At 44.4% G+C, this 17732-nt stretch overlaps 1 protein-coding gene across 3 annotated transcripts in view; it reads left to right on the top strand.

Moving 5' to 3' along the window:
- Window positions 1–6081: 6081 nt before the first annotated feature.
- The window catches only part of LOC139051482 (nose resistant to fluoxetine protein 6-like), a 121222-nt gene continuing 109571 nt past the window's right edge, over window positions 6082–17732 (top strand). For 2 of the 3 annotated variants that reach the window (XM_070528457.1, XM_070528455.1), the window contains exon 1: window positions 6082–6222. The gene's annotated coding sequence lies outside the window, so the exon portion shown is untranslated. The remainder of the gene's footprint in view (window positions 6223–17732) is intronic. The other variant, XM_070528456.1, reaches the window with a different exon arrangement.

A 17732-nucleotide genomic window follows, 5' to 3' on the forward strand; every position in this document is an offset into this window, starting at 1 on the left:
GATAACTGCTTCACAAGGAACTAAAATTGCGTATAGAAGCACAGCTTTCAGACCAGAATGGATGAAACATGAAAACTGATAGTCACATAACTGCCTTTACGCGATTTAAATGTGCAAGCATTTTGACTTCTCTAATTAATTGGTTACGTCCATCATACGTGACGTCACACATGGTCACGTGTTCTTCACAATTCAACCTTAATCCACCTTGCTCTAATTTGTACCAAGCGTGATCCACGTTAATCAGCTAAGTCCTCTTTATTCAACCTTTATCACTTTAATTCACCTTTGTTCCCTTTATTTCACATTAATTCTAATTGCTCTAACTTTAGTCACCTTACTCTAACGTGGCTGCGACGTGACGTGTTCAATAACGGACGTACTAGGCATACTATTAGTCAACTAGAACCGTGAATACATCGTGGGGTCGGGGCAGCGTGCTCATCGCGCATTCCTGAGACCCAGGATCAATTCCCACCCATAGTCGAATGCGTCAGGTCTTCTTTTCCAAGTCAGTAATTGCTTTGTTTGCAAGAACCTCCCTGAGAAATGTGGCTACAATCCGTGCACTCTTTTTACTTTATGCGCCGTTAGCCATACTTTTCGAGCTCTATGCACAGATTTTCCAGATTTTCTGTCTCATGGGACATATAATGCCTTCGCATTAATAGTTGTTCTTATTGCGTTCAGGAGGGTACATTACGCGGCTGGTAGGTAAATGCGACGAGGTTTTGTATTCACTACATGGGACGAAGTGGTTAAAGAAGAAGCCATTACGAAGGCGTAGCATCCTCCAAATACTGTGTAGTGTTCGACCTGTCATTACTACAAGTCTATTCTTTGTTATGCCCTTCAGTCGCTTGTGCCATTTCACCTGGCATGACCAACCGGCAATGAAATCTTCTTGTGGCTCGGTTTAGGAATATATTAACTAATAAAAGCGGAAATATATTGAAACTGACCTTTCGCAGAATATACTATACACGATAATTTATTTTGAGAGTCATCGAAAACCTTTGAAATTAACATTTTCCCTAGCGTTTCAACGCGGCTTCAACACCATGGCCAAACTTGAGCGCTTCCGGCTGATTTCTTGCGGCATCCCCCTGCATATCACATAATTCGAGTCCCATGGCAACATCAAACATCCGAGGACACCTGAGCACCTCTTATGAGTTGTGAATGCGATAGCATTATTGCGCAATTGAACTCGGTTCAACGGTCCTTCGAGCTATGAACTCCTCGCGGGGAAACGAGCGCGTTGAGACATAGGGCCAACGCCTCCTGATACACAAGGCCAGCGCACTACGATCCGTGACGTCAAGTTACTTTGCCCGACAGCCATAGAATATAGTAAGAATAGTAAGCCGCGGTGATGTTGACGTCACCGGGTTCATCATGCCCCACTCTGGCGATGGAAATTTTGGTACAAGTAGCATGATGTCATAAAGAAGAGTACACAGGCTTGCTGTATATGAGGCATCGGTTAGCCCAGTGGCTAAGACACTCTGAGCGTGGGCTCGTAGGTTGGAAAGTCACTACGGCCAACGTTTTTCCTTTCAAATTAATTCTGTCTCTATAGATTAATTTATTTATAGCGATCATCGAAGCGAAGGAACGCGCGGATGACACAGGTTTGCGAGGGTGGCTGCGAAGGAGCGTGGCGGCGATGCGGTGTCCCTTCACGAAACGCCTGGTGCCCTTGGACAGCAGCAGGCGTGCACTCTTCGCCCGCTCTCCCCTGTCGAGGCGCGCGCATGACGCGGGGTCGCAGCCAGTTGGAAATTAGGTGCACATTTGCTGCTACAGACGCCACCTTTCTCGCTCCATGCGCCATTTGGTGCTATCGCATGAAAAAAAAAAGAACTGGCTAATATTGCGCGCTGATGCCTCATTTCCAATGTATTGCATGAAGTCCGGTCACTGGCACTCCCCGATTATTTATTAAATCAATGAACGGGGGTAGTTGGGGGATATTCATGATTGTATTGCGCTAGTATACTATACTATACTAGCATTATACTAGTGTTAGTATATGTATAAGCGTGTCCCCTAACAGCATTAAACCAGTTGGTAGTTCGTGACTAATATCTAAATAATAATAATCATAATAAATAATAATAATCATGACTAATATCTAAATCACATCAATGTTACGGTGAAAGAACAAACAACATGTCGTGAATGCTGACCCTCAGCTACAAAGATTTAGTCGAGTAACAACCACATTTCCAAACAATCCTTCATGGTACGTATTTCAGAAATTTGACCTTGTGTTCTTTGTATATCCTGCCGTCTTGTCTTCTTTCATAGTTAAGGCATGCGTAAGTCATAAAATACAGATATTTATTTACTTATGTTCTTCTCGTACTAACAGCTACGCGTAGTTTTCGTTCTTGCATCGCGATTGTGCTGCATTCCTCCAAATAATTTCCGTACAACTTGGCGATTTTTAAACTATATTGCAGACTATCGACTCTCCAAGTTTTATTGTTACAGCCTATGAATATTCAGAATTAGCGGCTACGATGTCCCACAAATGCCGCAGGCCCATCTCTAACTACATTCTTAAAAGGAAGTGTCCAATCCTGGTAATACCGCTGTGATAAGTACCGTAGATGAAGTTACACAGAAAGGAAAGCAATGAGCAACTTTTGTACGAAGAAACAAGGAATATTATCGGCTATCAAAGTAGCCTTCAAAGCACATCTTTCTCTTTAAACTTAGGACCAGCCTAAAAGAAAGTGTTCCACTTTCCAACAAGGTACAGATAATTGACATATCCGACACAAAGTGCTACCATTTATACAGTATTTGTATCCAGATAAGCTGAATGATAAAGTTTATGTCGCGGCCAGCACGAGCAGGGACCGCAAACTGTAGATGAGGGTCAACTAAATAAACAAGACTGTTCGTAGAGTTGGCATCAAGTCGATAATCATGTGTTATAGATTTCAATATTTGTTTTGTTTTATTGTTAGCATCAGCTCTCGCGAATTGTGTTAGTGTGAAAGAAGAGGATCTAAGTGCTTCTCCAGCGATTTTGTCGGCTTCAGAGTTTCCTGCTGCATTAACATGCCCAGGATTCCATTGCAGCTTCATTTGATGGGCTGACGACGCGGCAGTCGCTATCATAGAGAAATCTGATAAACCATCATTATCTTTGTATTTGGCAGCAAAAGGGACCGCAAGCATTGAAAAGCTGGTTGTGAGTCGGTGAGAATACACCACGCAGGAGGTTTCCCCTGCGATTGAATAAATTCAGTAGCCAAAAGTATTGCATCGAGCTCTGCTACCACTGACAATGTTCCATGTGAAAAGCGACAACGTCGACGTATTCGGAGGGATAGAACTACAAATGCGGATGTTGACCCTGACGAAGTTGTTGAACGGTCACAATAAATTGACGCAACTAACCATCTTGGGTGCGTTCCTGAGTAGCCCTCACAAGAACAGGTGCAAGTGGAGGGCAAGAACAACTGCACGGCATTATCAATAAATTGGACGAAAGTATTTGCACAAACTTCTCGATAAGCAATTCCAATCAAGCACTGGATTGTTAACATCTCCCAGGAGGGCTGCATGGCACACACACGCACCACGCTGGCCCAAAGAAGACTGCCCCTTGATCGCCAGTTCAGGCTGCTTATGGAGCCCTGGCGACGCATAAGTCCAGTGTGCACAACAGCAGCTTTCAGGTTTACCACCATAACAGCTGAGGTGTCATATAGTGGTGGATGCTTATCGATACTTGTGGCGAATAATCGACGGGATCGCGGCAATCGCCACGTATTGCGTGCACTTTCATTATGATAATCATGTATATTACTTCCGCGTTTAATGTCCCTCGAACGATGTCCTTGTGGATGTTCAAATAAAATACATAGCCGCTGGCTTAGCAAGATTGTAGTACTAACTCGCACTGTCACACCTTGCGTGAAAACAATAATCATTGATACTGCAAATAATTATTCGTGAATAAACGTTGATTTACTCCGAAAACGCACAACGTATGAGGAGCCCATGCTTCATACTTGTGTAAAACCTTTTCAGTTTACTGTACTGTACTGCCGTGCACTGCATCATGTGCGCACGCGCGTCTGGGTTGGCCGTAATGGTGGCAGCGAAGCGTTCTCGAAAAGCACCGCGCAAACGCGCTTAACACCTCGTTTAGACAACCAGAACGGAAGCTTCGCGTGAGGAGAATATTGCAACACCAAGGGGGCGATCCAAGATGCGGTCAGCAGAACAACACTGATGGTTCCGCGACGGCAGCCTTTCCACTCTTTTTGACCCATGACGCACAGCTGCACAGGCGCGCAGAAAGTTCGAACACACCTGCTTCCTGTAGTCGAGTGCCACCATCCATGCACTGTGCCTGAATGGACGCGTTGCTCGAAAGCAAGCGTTCATACAAACGCGCGCCTGTTGTGCAAATTTGGTGGCTTCCGTAGAGTCTGGAACATATATGGTCGGAAATTTTTATCAAGAAGAGAAAGATCCGTAGTACCTTCCCACCACCACTGGTTTCGCATAAACGATCATGGATCTGTAGAATGCACCGTATCCAAATTTTTTGTATATATACAGTATCCTCTCGCCTCATTGTACCTGCTGTCGCTACTTGTCCAAGTGTCGATCAAGGAAAAGATATTTCACGTGTGGTCATTTCTCGGGGTGACCGCGCACGTGTATGACATTATTCCCCTTTCCGGAGAAAAGGTTCAACTTGCTTTAAGACCTGCGTTGATTCCATCTAAGATGTCTGGTATATTCTCGCTATCCACGTCTCTCAGTGCAGGCAAAATCATAAGACAACCTCTCTCCCGCGACTGAACACACAAACAATTAAGCTTCTACCCTTGAGGGGCGCTACGTGTGCACATTTCCCGCAGGGGCATGTAGCGATTCTCTAAGCAACAACAAAAGTGCCGTCCAGAGGCAGCAGTAAAAATAACCAAGGAAGAGAGCGAAAAGAGAGGACCTCGTTTACTAAACAGGTCCCGACGGAAAATAAGCGGGCAGTCTAACTAAATAGCTCTGCTTAGCCACATCTGGTTCAGTACAGTTCTTCGTCACAAAGTGATCCTATTGCTGTAGGAAGCCCGAACGACAAACGCAGGCTAAGGCGACAGGTAACGTTGTCGCACCATTTAATCGGTTATACGTAACGAAGGCGAGCATTAGTATGTAGACGTCACGGATACATTTATTATAACGAATCTTTATTGCTTATTGCTATTAATCTGTTGCGATCATTATAGACTTAACCGACGGTCTTCGGTTTCGATTGGCTGCTGCCACAGTAGGTTAGTAAGCCATCGAGAGGCGAACAACGTCTCACATGTGCAACACACATCACTAAGGTGTTATCGCGTGGCGAATTTCAAACATGCGCTTTGGTGACAGAGAGGCTCGGCCGAAACACTTATATTGTTTTGCTGTCATTGACGTTTGCACGCCTGTTTCATAACAAAAACACCACGACGGGACGGTAAAAGCAAATGAAGATGTTCACCGCAAAAAAAAAATGCTTCTTATGTTCATGAAAGTAGTGTAAACGTGGAAGTAGAAATAATTTCGCATGCAGTACAAGTGAAGAATGTCGGTAATATGTTAACTCGAAAGGTTATCAAATTTTCCTATAAAAGATTTCTGTTTGTTTATGAAGATGTCAGAATGCTTGAAAGTTATCGTAGCGACACATGAAACTCATGAGGAATGGTGGCATTCTCTATGGACCTCCTCCGCGGAGCGCGGCAATCAGATTGACTACAAAAGAATAGCAGCGCATACTAAGGACAGTGGAGAACGGCCAGCGTTACGTGAACGAGTTATGAAGAGCCGCTCGCGGCTTCGAAGTCAATTTTTGGCGCAGTTGGCGACGCGTTCATAGCCTGTTCTGCATCCTTCAGCCCGGCGGTCGCGATAAGACGCCGCATCCGCACTATCCAGGAAGAGCTACTCTGCATTTTCGAGGCCTTCGAATGGCCCCACCAGGGTCTTCCTGCAACGCGGGGTTGCTAGCGATGAGCACTACCAAGGGTACTATAAACGGCGCCGGCTCAGTGGGGAGAGTCAGCGATCAGAGCGTGACGTCATGCGGAGCGGCGCGAACTGGTCACGCGGTCGACCACGCTGGAGAAACGGGCGTCTTTTGTGTGGCTCTGCTGAGCAGAGCGGTCGGGCGTTCCAACGGGGCCTTCGGCAATGTCGACATCGGTGAGCGCCTCTTTTACATTCACCGTGTATAGCAGTTGTGTGGGTGCTGGTCGCACAACGTTTACTTTCACCGCATGCGCTTTTGGAACTGTTGTTTCACGAGCGGTTTGTGCACTGCTATGAGCCAATCTTTTCTCTAAAACATTTGTCGAATAGCCAGGTCTCCTGGAGATAGATACCAGGGACCTCCATGAATCACACGAGGAGGGGAGTGTCAGCCCTGACAATTTCACTACGTTGCACCGACCACGCTACCTACGTCGTCATGCGACATACACAGTGGTTTTCTTTCCCCCGTTTCTGTAATGAAAGTGCTGTAGGCTTTGTATGGTCCTGTAAAGAAGTGACGAGTAGAGCCGCTGCATGATGTCTACTGTGAGCCAGGGCAATTACGCGCCGAAATCTCCAATTTACCGTCGTAATAGCGTGTGCTCTCGCAGTTGTCGATTCCGCGACCTTCCGATGCACCAGAAAATGTTAGCGATTATATGTCAAAAACATGCTCTTTGTTTTTGTCGATGAAATGCGCAGAATAGTGCGTGGAAGGAAAAGTCGATTTCAGTCATCAAAGCAACATAAAAAGGTTAGGGAGATTCTCTGCAAGATTCACTGGCCTTCTAAACTTTTGCACGTTAAGCGTCGTGCTAGAAAAATATAGCACAGTTTGGCAGTCACATGCCCAACATTTAATGCGAAAGCTCACCGACTCAAAAAAGAAATTCATTATCGCAAATCAGTATTCGGAAGTCCGAAATGCAGAGCAGGGTTCAGGAAATGAGAAATTCTATTCCACCCAACTGTGACACGAATCTGCAAAACATGAATGACAATTTTTTCTAGGGGCGGATAAGCATTCCATATGTTGAAAGCGTAGCACATCATATCATTCGATTTGTATTCGATTTCACAATTTAATATGCAAAATTTCTTCAAATTTCCTAATACAAATTGCATGCAAAAAGAAATGTCATGTTTCAGAGAATACTACTAATTTAAGCAGTCCCTTCGAAATGACGGTGTTACAGTGCTGCATGCAGTCCCACAACGTCGTTTCCATTACTTTTACGGCTGCTTACTTCTCGACGGCTCCGCTTTCCAAAGCACTTCCAAGTATATATATATATATATATATATATATATATATATATATATATATATATATATATATATATATATATATATATTGATAGGCAATAGCATCTGGATATCTTGTTGTTGCATATTTCTTTATCTATATCTATTTCAGAAAAAAACTGCTCCTTTGAATTGTCTCATAGGGTTTACAAGTTATAAGGTGATTCATGGTGTTCCAGCTAATTGTTTCGGGTACATCGACAATATCTTTTCGCGGTTTAAATCGGGATGGAACGCATGTGATCCTCGAGTGGCGCATAGTCCCCCAGTCTCCTGCATAACTGTAACTCACATATGAACCCAATAGAAGTCACTAACCTACTGTTGCTGATCGTTCGGAAGTTATTTATCTCATGAATAATTTCTCAATTAGATTGCTGGCATACAACAATGCAGCGCTCTTTGCTATCCATACAGGTTTTAATGAACATGTTCCTGAGATATTTCCTTATAGGTGAATAAATGTTTGGTATCGAATTCGATATTCGCTGTTACATCGCGACTGCTATGATTCAATCACATTGACAATAACCAAATTCAGAGCATGCAAATTTTTCCTGTTTAAAACCACATAATGAAAAGAAAAGTCTAGTCGGGGCAAATTGCCATGGTGATGGGATGTGTAACCAAATGTAAGCGGCACGCGTGCGTGTTCATGCACCCAGGTGTGCGCTCATCTTTTCAGAATGCTGCAATTCCAGCAAGCCTAAATAAGAGCACGAACTCGTGCTCCTATTTGTGCATGCTACTTAAAGCAGTGCTCAAAGAGCAAGCGTTACTGAAGTCGTAATTGGCTGCGTGCTAAGAGATATAGCGCGTTTCGCTGCATTTCAGTAGTGGTTTGGCCTGTACAACCTGGCGTCATTGCGTGAATTTTGCCCTCAAGACATGATATTTTTTTTCTATTAAGCTCCAATTGACGAATGTCCATCTCGATAGCTTTAAGAAGACAATGATGCGTAAGTATGATACGTTCACGAATAATAATGTGCCTTCTTGTACAAGTGTGCCTAATGTACAAGTGCAAGTATCAGTGCAGTGAGGCACATTCCGATACTTTTTCACTTGATTTTTTCGCTAAACAATATGACTTCTGCATTATAAGGAGCAGAGACATCACCTGGACAACCTGACATCTCGCAGTGCAACTTAGCGTTCCGAAAGGAGAGCTTTCTTTGTGGCCTGCGGGCATAGAAGCAAGGTAAAGCAAATTCGCTATCACAACATGATGTATTGTAGAAAACGACGCGGTATTTACAAGGACAGCAGTTGTTGTTACCAAGTATTGATTTCACAACCTGCGTATATGTTTTGTTACATTTGTGTCGGGGTTATGATGTTAGCTGTCGTGGAATCTTCTCATTAATCTCACGAACGTTGCATTAGACAATTTGTTCGTCTGTTGTTTTTTCGAGGAGGAGAGGGCTCTGACACATCCTTGTGCGAAATTCTGTTATTGATGTGGCATTTTTTTTTCACTGTGGCATAAAGACGGCCTGCACCAAACAGTCAAACAAATAATGACGTTTACGAAATTCTGAAGGATGCTGCAAGTTATCAAAAGTTGGATCATGACGTCACGAATTGCTATAAACATTATTCACGTGAAATTGGCGAACTGTGTGCTTTGGCCAGTTGGTTGTACATTGATGCACGTTGTGCGTGTATGCGATAACAGTTTAGCGCTGAGGAGGAAGGACAGAAGGGAGACGTAGAAAGCACGATTCGCTGATTGTAACCTTTGATTGCCGGAAAAATTGATATTTTTTTACTATACACAAAAGCGCTGATCGTGTTCAACATGTGGAACTACTCTCTATAAGGAGGCCGTCTCTTTATGAAAGTCAGAGACATTGCTGACAGAGCTTTCGCCAATTCAACTGATAGTATCTGTCTCTATAAATTCATTGACATCCTCGTCTTTTGCCTGGCAAGAATAACACTTTCACAAAGTTGCCCAGCCGCACTCCTTACAGTATAAAAAGACGATCGTCGTGGTAATTCTTTACATTTAAATTACATTTACCTTTACGTTCAGCTTAAACTACATATACCTGTGCTTTAGATTTGCATTTCCACAATGTTCTCTTAGACGGCCATAAGGTAAACGTACCGTTTGCCTTATGTATTTCCTACGGACAATGACAGCTGATACGCCACTGTCTCTATACAAAAACGGCTGGACATGGGCCCTACAGCGTAAAATTAGTGAAATGTATTTCTATTGATTTTTGCTGACGCCAAATTTACATAACGCTGATGCAAGCATTGAATGGTGACCGGCAGCGTTGTTTTAACAGCCTTTTGTTCAAACAAATGTCACTTTTGCTTGCTTTCAGTGAGAATGGCATTGCCTTCCTTGACAGCTTTGTTTTATCTAGTTGGCAGGCAAGTGGCACGGAGCATGCAGAAGCGCAGATACATTCGGTTGTGGCAAGATAGGGCAGTGAAAGTAGATAAGCGGATGACCGCTTTGCCTTGCTTAGCTTGCGGTTGCTGGTCGAAAATCACGGTGGTGCCACGGAAGGTTTAAAATGACGCTAAGAAAGTTCCTCAGCGAAGCATAGTTCGAAAATCCATGCCTAATATGTGCCGAAAGGGTTCCACAACGTATACAGAAATATTTTTTTTTTTTCTGCGCAAACACATGCATTCTTCCCTGCCGCTCTGAGCAGCCGCTGCCGGAGTAATCGGCAGGCAGCCATTTTCTGTCTCTTCCGGAACTGTGCAGTCTCCAGCTATTCTGAGAAAAAAAGTTATGTTTTGTGCGACATATTATTGCATCTTTAACGTGGCCTCGCATGACAGAAAGGGAATGGGGCGCTTTTTGAGCAATAACTGAGGACTAATGGAGAAGGAAGGTGCAGTGTTGGAAATAAATATTCTTTTGTTCGCTGTAATCATGCATAATCAGTATGCACATGCCACATCAGATGGGGAGTTTTCGCGATTAGCATGACGTAGCGCGAAATACGGGCAAAATGCGGTGGCCCGAAAAATGTTTTACCAATTGCGGACGGCTCAATATAGAAATAGAATGGGAACAGTCTGGCATAGCTTTACGTTATAGTGCCCCATGTCTCGTACAAAAACAGTTGCACGTGGCTTCAAAGGGAAAAGCGCTGTGGTGTCGTGATGTGTTCTTGCTCCATGCTCGCGCTTCCTTGCGCTGAATGTTTCCCAAAACTGGACACACGTTAGTGCCAAGAACTGTGACGCGGTATTAAGCGCTACTCTGGAAATCTTAACATAGGCACGCCACTGCACTTCCCTGTAGGATTCTCAAGCGCCCATGCGTCTAAAGAGGCTACTAACACATCTGTGCTGGGCCATCTCAGCTGCCCTAAGGCTTCAAAATTACTAAGGCTTAATTCATACATCGTGATTTAGAGCTCAAACTTAGATATTCAAACTTAGTGGCTTCATACAAACGGTAGTGATTTGAACACTAACAGAAAAAATCCTAGTTTCCGTATTCCGCCTTAGAGCTTGCGTTTCACCGTCCATCAACTTCTTATGATAAAGATGCAGATGAGAGACCATCGGTGTTTACTTCCCACTTCCTGCCAAACTGCGCCATTCCTGTGCGCGCGCCACAGCTGGTAAATGATACATTCACGACAAAATGCCCAAGGGTTGACATGACAGCTGATAAATGTTCTGTAGCTTATAAATTCCTTTAAAGGGGCCATGACACCAATTTTTCGAGTTTGAAATATGCATTGCAAGTTACACCGCGCGTGTCACATAGCAAGCTGCAAAATTTGAGCGCGTTCGGTGCAGTACAAAATTTCTATTTGAATTGTTATTGAACTCTAAAACTATACAAAATTGAACTATAAAAATGCATGGCAACAATGAGTGCTGACAAAGGTAATTGCATCCCCCGGAAACATCTTCCTGCGATAACAGAAGCCGGCTTCGAAGGCCATGCTTGTATTTGCTGCACAGAACGCAAGTAGTTGCAAGAACTGGGAATATATCGTCGCCGCATGCTTCATTTTGTTTTTGTATGTGTGCTTCAGTGGTTTGGTACTGCTTGATAACGCGCAAGTAATTGCGGGTATAATTCAACGGCTACGCCTTCGCTGCACTATTGGGTGCTAGAGCTTGCGGATCAAGATTCCGATGTGGCCAAAATGGCGGTCGCTGTCGGTGCGAGGTCCTTAGAGGCAGCGATTTCAGATCGAAATTTCTGTTAAAGATTGACGCGGAGAGGCCAGTTTTTTGTCTGTTTATTACCATATTGGACTTCCTTTCTTTAAGTTACAAATATAAACTGAGAGTATTTTGGCGAGAAAGTCATGGCCACTTTATGTTACCGGAGAACATCGAGGCATGTAGTTATATTCTATAGGAAACTAACTATTTATTGGATTGTGAACTGCCCTCTATAGAGTACTAATGAGGACCCTGCGTACATAACAAATAAACTACAGGTTACCTCTTGTCAGTAGAAGCTCACTGTAGCCGCAGTGATCGCAAGGAGGCTTTTTCGGAGCACCATACGGGGGAAATCATAATTATGTTGTTAACCTGCGTTCTGAGCTAATTATCGCGCGTCTGTAATGGTAATCTCGCACAGCTTTCGTTTGCGCTGGCTGCCACCATACCCCTCAGAAAGTATCAGTGTGGTTCCTGGGGTGGTACTAGTGCAAGACATCCATGGAGTTCGAGATGTTCCAGCCTAATTTCAGTGAGAATCACCAGACACATCTGCTAACTGGAGCAGCCGTCATGTTATACGTCACACATACACACAGATGCCGCAGGCCACTCGCTGAAGCTGAAGGGTAGAAACATGAGGCGAGGGTAACCGCACACTATTGACAGAAGAAGTAATGCCACTTGTCCAGCCTCCAGGACACAATGTCGACGCAGGGGCAAATTCATGAACGTGTCACGGTGCCCCTTGAATCAAATATTGCAATGTTACCTGTAATTTACAAGTTTATATTTTAGTCTTCCGCATGAACAGCTCCCAAAGATGCAAGAAAGCACATTAGCTTTGCCTTGGCGTTATACCACCCTTGTTACTGATACCGACCGGCCGCCGATGGCCCATGTACCGGACTTTACGATCGTGCAGGAACGCGGTAGCGGAACCCGTACAACGCTGAGGGGCTGCGCCAAAATTCTCGAAGCGCTCGCGCAGGCTTCAATTTTCCGCACTTGGAATGGGTACAGCGAGTTCGCTTAGGTATTTCCCCCGCACGTGCTACAGTTAAAGGAAGGCACGCTCCACGCAAGATTCATTGCCCTTACACCCGCCTCTTCATTTTTACACACACACACACACACACACACACACACAGCAGTGCAAGATGATGACAGCTCCATTCAACCTGGAAGCGCACGCTCGTTGTGGCCATCGGAGGAAGACCCGAGCATAACCCCCTCTCCATCCACGTACGGTGAAACCAGTTTCTTCCGCGAATCGCGAAGACAGCCACAACATTCGCGCCGGCCGCTTCCTCAAGGCCGGCGCAGCCATGCCCTGAGCGGACTTGCATTCATTCATGGCACGTTCGGAAGGATCGTGAGAGCTACGTGGGGGCGGCCAGGTATGCTGTTCTCTAATTCCCATGTCTTGTTTGGATGAACTGGACCAGTGGCCACAGCGGAAAGGAAGCCCGACTGCACAACTACGCGAATATGACAGAGACAAGTCTTGTTGGAGTGAGTATTTCGCTCACATAACACTTGCAATTCGATCGTGTTTACATCGGTACTTGTCTTTTTTCTTTGTTTTTTTTCCTTGAATGTACAGAACACGTGTCTTCGCTATACGCGCTCAATATAGCCAACAACGAGTCTGACCGAAGGTGTCTAGCGCTTGCAAGAATTTTCGAGTTTTTGTGCTACTGTCTCGTACACACTCGGTACATTATTTGTTTATTTTAGTGTGTGTGTGTGTTTCTGTTTGTGTGTGCGTGTGCGTGGAACCACTTTATACCGACCATTTAAACCATGGGCGTACTCCTACATTATTTCGTTTCCACCTTTGCAATATCATGGGCAGTTGTTTTTTACTGGATGCGCTTGCCATCAAACCTAAATTACCGACTGCACAATTTATCTGCACATTTCAGTAACTTGTGGCTGTTTCTGACAGGCAAGTAATGGAAATGACTGGAGAATAGAAAGCCGAACTGGCATGGCGTGGGCAAATCTGTGGTTATTACTCTCTTTGGTTAGGGAAAGTACGGTACACAGTGGGCAACCCGTATTTTCCAAGGCCCCACAGTTCAAATCATACTTCATAGTGTCGCGTAACCACGCCTGACTGTCACCTTTTGTTTACCTTTTATCGCTGGCAATACCCGGACTACTATCGAAGATTTGTCTCTAATCTTATATTATAAACACCTCGTCATGTTGTCTCGAGACACAGCTGCCTTCAGTGCGGCATAATATTTGAACAATGCTCATGTTTTAGCTCGCGCAGGATCTGTGTGAGACCCTAGGTTACACCACTCGTCCGCTGCCATGACACTATGTGGCACTATCATTCCGCAATAATATTTATTTTGGAGCATGTTCTCACTTTTAAGGTAAAATAATTGCGCATTTTTACTTTCGGTGCACTGTACGCCAGGTATAAAGGACAAATTAATCGCATTAAGAATGGCAGAAAAATTTAGAGGTAACTGCGTTTCGGCAAGGGGGGAGGCGGGGCACGCGTCATGTTACACGCATCATGACATGACGTGTAGCACTCCATTTAGCTAAACATTTATCGCGTAAGTTTTACTCAACTCATGATTACCATTAGATTGAGTGAATTATAAAGGAAATATAAAGACGTCTACTGCACTGTAATTATGAAATTATAATCTGAAAGTGCGAGCTAATATAAAGGTGACTACGATGAAAATACATATCTTGTAAAGTGGTTGGCTACGCCACGAGATGTGCATAAGGCTCTCTGATGAAGCTCAGGAAACAGTATACTGCACCGCTGCACTGAGTGTAGGGACATTCGCAAGTCTCTACTTCCGTGGTCTCTCAGCGTACGTTACCAAAAACCAGATGCTATTCTTTTCAACCTACCTGCCTTCCTTCTTATTCTCGCTCTCTACGAAAGTCACCAGATTTAATATACTGTATTCTTGTTTCAGACAAGTTAAATTTGCGTCTCCGATTGCATAGTATTTCTCTATCATGCTATCGATGTCTAGAAAAGTGCGAGGAAGACCAACTGGAACTGGCAGACTAATAGCTGGCAGAGCGGACCATTCAGCATGGTGCTAAGCTTCTGACTCGCGTACCCATTTTCATTGTGACTTTGAAATATACACTCACTGTAGCTTAAGTGCAACGCGGAATCTCTGTAGTTGATGGCCTACATGCCGACTGAAATCACCTCCAGGATTCTTCTACGTTTCAATGTTCCGCTGTAAAAGCATATGCTCTAACGATCATTTAAAAATATCTTGTATTGAGACGCCAACATGGAGGCGCTGTTAGAAGCGTTCTTGCTGATAAGGTTTTTGCCTTCAATATGGGTCATTTATTTTTCCGCATTCAATTAGCACAGCAGGAGCGGAAAAACAGTACACAGGAGCGGAACAGTAGCGAAGGCGAGAGTGCGACTCTCGCTCCCCCATTGAAATGCTCCCTGCACCCCGAGACCATATGTGAGGGGGAAGGATTATCGCAGGACGAAATTGTTTACATTGCCGGGGTGACTTGCAGGCGAACTTCGCTTCTGAGTCGCCACTGCTGCCTTACACTTAACGAAAATGAGAGAAGCACAGCAAAAAAAATTCACCGACGATTACAATACTGCCTAATGCAAAATTTTAGTGCAAGTCTGTGCGTGTTTTCCTTTCTCTTGTCAATATTCTTAGTGCAATTATAGAGGTAGCTGGTTTATATTAAAAGCGAATGCTGAGAGCAGCGCGCTCTGTTTCCATAGAAACGACGCGCGCTACTCTTCCGCCATATCGTAGCCATCGTAGCCGCACAGCCCATCCTGCGCGGCACTACGCTTTTCTTCTCAAGCTTTCAGTCCACGAGCGGCGATAGCTGCCCTTCATCGCTGCGAAGTCGTACCGCCACTGCCAGCGGCGACAACTACCAAGGCAGCGTCACGTCCAGCTTTACTCGTAGCCACTCACGATCGCTCCTTGCGGAAGCAATAATCCCCGTCACACACGCCGATAGTGCTTACTGACTGACCTCAGCAGTGGACTCCATGGACGAACATAGCCCTGGCAACTTCACGGCACTGTGCCCCTCCCTCGGAAGCGCATATTGGGTTGCCCACGCTGCTGCGGATGCCTTGGCTGCGGGCAACTCAGCGCGTGCAGAGGCCGTTTCCCTTCCGCTGCTCCTCCATTTTCCACCTCATCCTTTCACAGCAGCCTGCTCCCCCACTTTCCTCCAGGCGCGCTCTTCTTTCATATCGCGCTGCAGTCCGCGGTCACCGCTGTGCTTGTTCGCTCGGTTACGCCAAGGTACGACGCCGAGGCGAGCCGACGCTCAACGCAGGAACGGGCGCCTAATAGCTGTGCTTTAAATAAGGATATGACGCATTTGCGTCACGTGACTGCCTTTGGACTCCGCTTTTCGTAAGGTAGCAGCTCGAAGTGCTCTAGACTGCTCGTTGTGTCGCTAAGCTGCTCCTGTTCTGCCATTCAATACCAGCACTCCTGCTTCGGATCGCCCAATGGAATGCCCAATAAGAAGCTCAGGAGCTCCAGTTAAAATGCATGGGAACGGAAAAATATTTTTCAGGAGCAACCACTGCACTGATTTTGATTAGGTTTGTTGCATTTCACAGAACAATGTATTGAGTAGTGTCTGCAGAAAGCAGATTCTTTATTTCGGTTGTTAATTTCTTGAAAATCTATTGCAAGCATGAAAGAAAAAATACAAAAACAAGACGCAGCTGCGAAATTTGCAAATCTTGAACTTTGCAATGAAAAGTATCACAGTTATTTAAACTGCACCAAATAATACTTCTAACACGGACAAAATTGATGTATTATGCACCGCTCCGAAATGTGCCAGTTATTTGTGAGTCGGGCTTTCGCAAAACCCTTGTAAACAATGTGAGAATTTTCCGTAAGCCGCATATTGATACATCAAATTTGTCCGCTTGAGCTGCTTCAACGGATACCTTTTAACAAATATTTCAAGAGATATTTCATTTCATTTCATTTCATTTTATTTCCTTAAAGGCCCCATTGAAGGGGTATTACATAAGGGGTGGGTACATACATACATAAAGAAATTGAAGGCCATATTTTTATTACAGGGTAAGATAATTTGTTACGGTGTTTAAAAATGTGCTAGGACAGGTTATGACTGTGTCATCATCAAAACTAGGGTATCTATTTTATAGAGAGTTATTGATTTATAAATTTCGTGCATCGAATTTTTTCATCTTCAAATTGTCGGAAATTGTAAAAATTTAAGGTTTAGAATCAAAACTCTGCCTACCACAGTGAGTAGACCATTACTTTCTCATCCGAATGATACAAGTTTCCTCCAAATTGGTCGAGTGGTTTTCTCATAAAAGCATATCTGGGCTTTACGTGTATTTGAATAAGAAAGTATCAGTTCGCCCTGTGTTAATATCCTGCGCGCGCAAATTGGCATTAATAGCACGTGTGACATTGTTATTCATGTTTTTAGCTGATTCCACCCCTAATGTAATACCCCTCGTTGTGTCTTTAAAGTAATAAAATGATATAAAACGAAATGGGTATGTCCCGATATTTTTGAGTGCCGAAATGTCCGGCAGAGAATTGAGTCAACTGAACCCCTTACCATGGTGCCTTTCTCCTTCTGTCTAACAGAATGCGTCGAGGTAAATCTGTTAACCTTGTCAAAGCTAATTCTCCCAGAAATAAGGCAGAGAAATTTAACGGAAAGATTATTTCCTGAAGGCGGAATCTTCCCAACATTTGATCACATGTTGAGTTTATGGAGCAGCAAATTACTACGACGTTATTGAGGTCAAAAAGGGCAAATGACCAGCAAGTTGTTTTACAACGAGGCAGTTCCTTGCTGTTTGTACTTTTTCCTTATTGATTCCGTTTTGTTCCTGCAGGCTACAATAGCATGGCAATGCTAGTTAACGGAGGCCTGATGGCACAGGGGATCGAATGGCCAGCATAGAAACTGCTGAAGTTCCACGTTGCTACTGCTTCGGAATTAGTCTGCTGTCCTTTGAGCGATACTTGTTGAAGCAATGGAATTATTGGCAATAGGAGCGCAGTTTCCTCATAGCTGTGTTCTTAATGCTCACAACGCACCCAGTAAGTCTCCCACTACTGCTAATGTCAATTTTCCACTTGCACTATGTGTCATTTGCTGCTCCCTGTATAGCTAACTGCAGATGAAGACATATCTGCTTTGATCAC

This window comes from Dermacentor albipictus, unplaced genomic scaffold (genome assembly GCF_038994185.2).
Source record: "Dermacentor albipictus isolate Rhodes 1998 colony unplaced genomic scaffold, USDA_Dalb.pri_finalv2 scaffold_12, whole genome shotgun sequence".
In the NCBI taxonomy this organism is placed as follows: Eukaryota; Metazoa; Arthropoda; class Arachnida; order Ixodida; family Ixodidae; genus Dermacentor; species Dermacentor albipictus.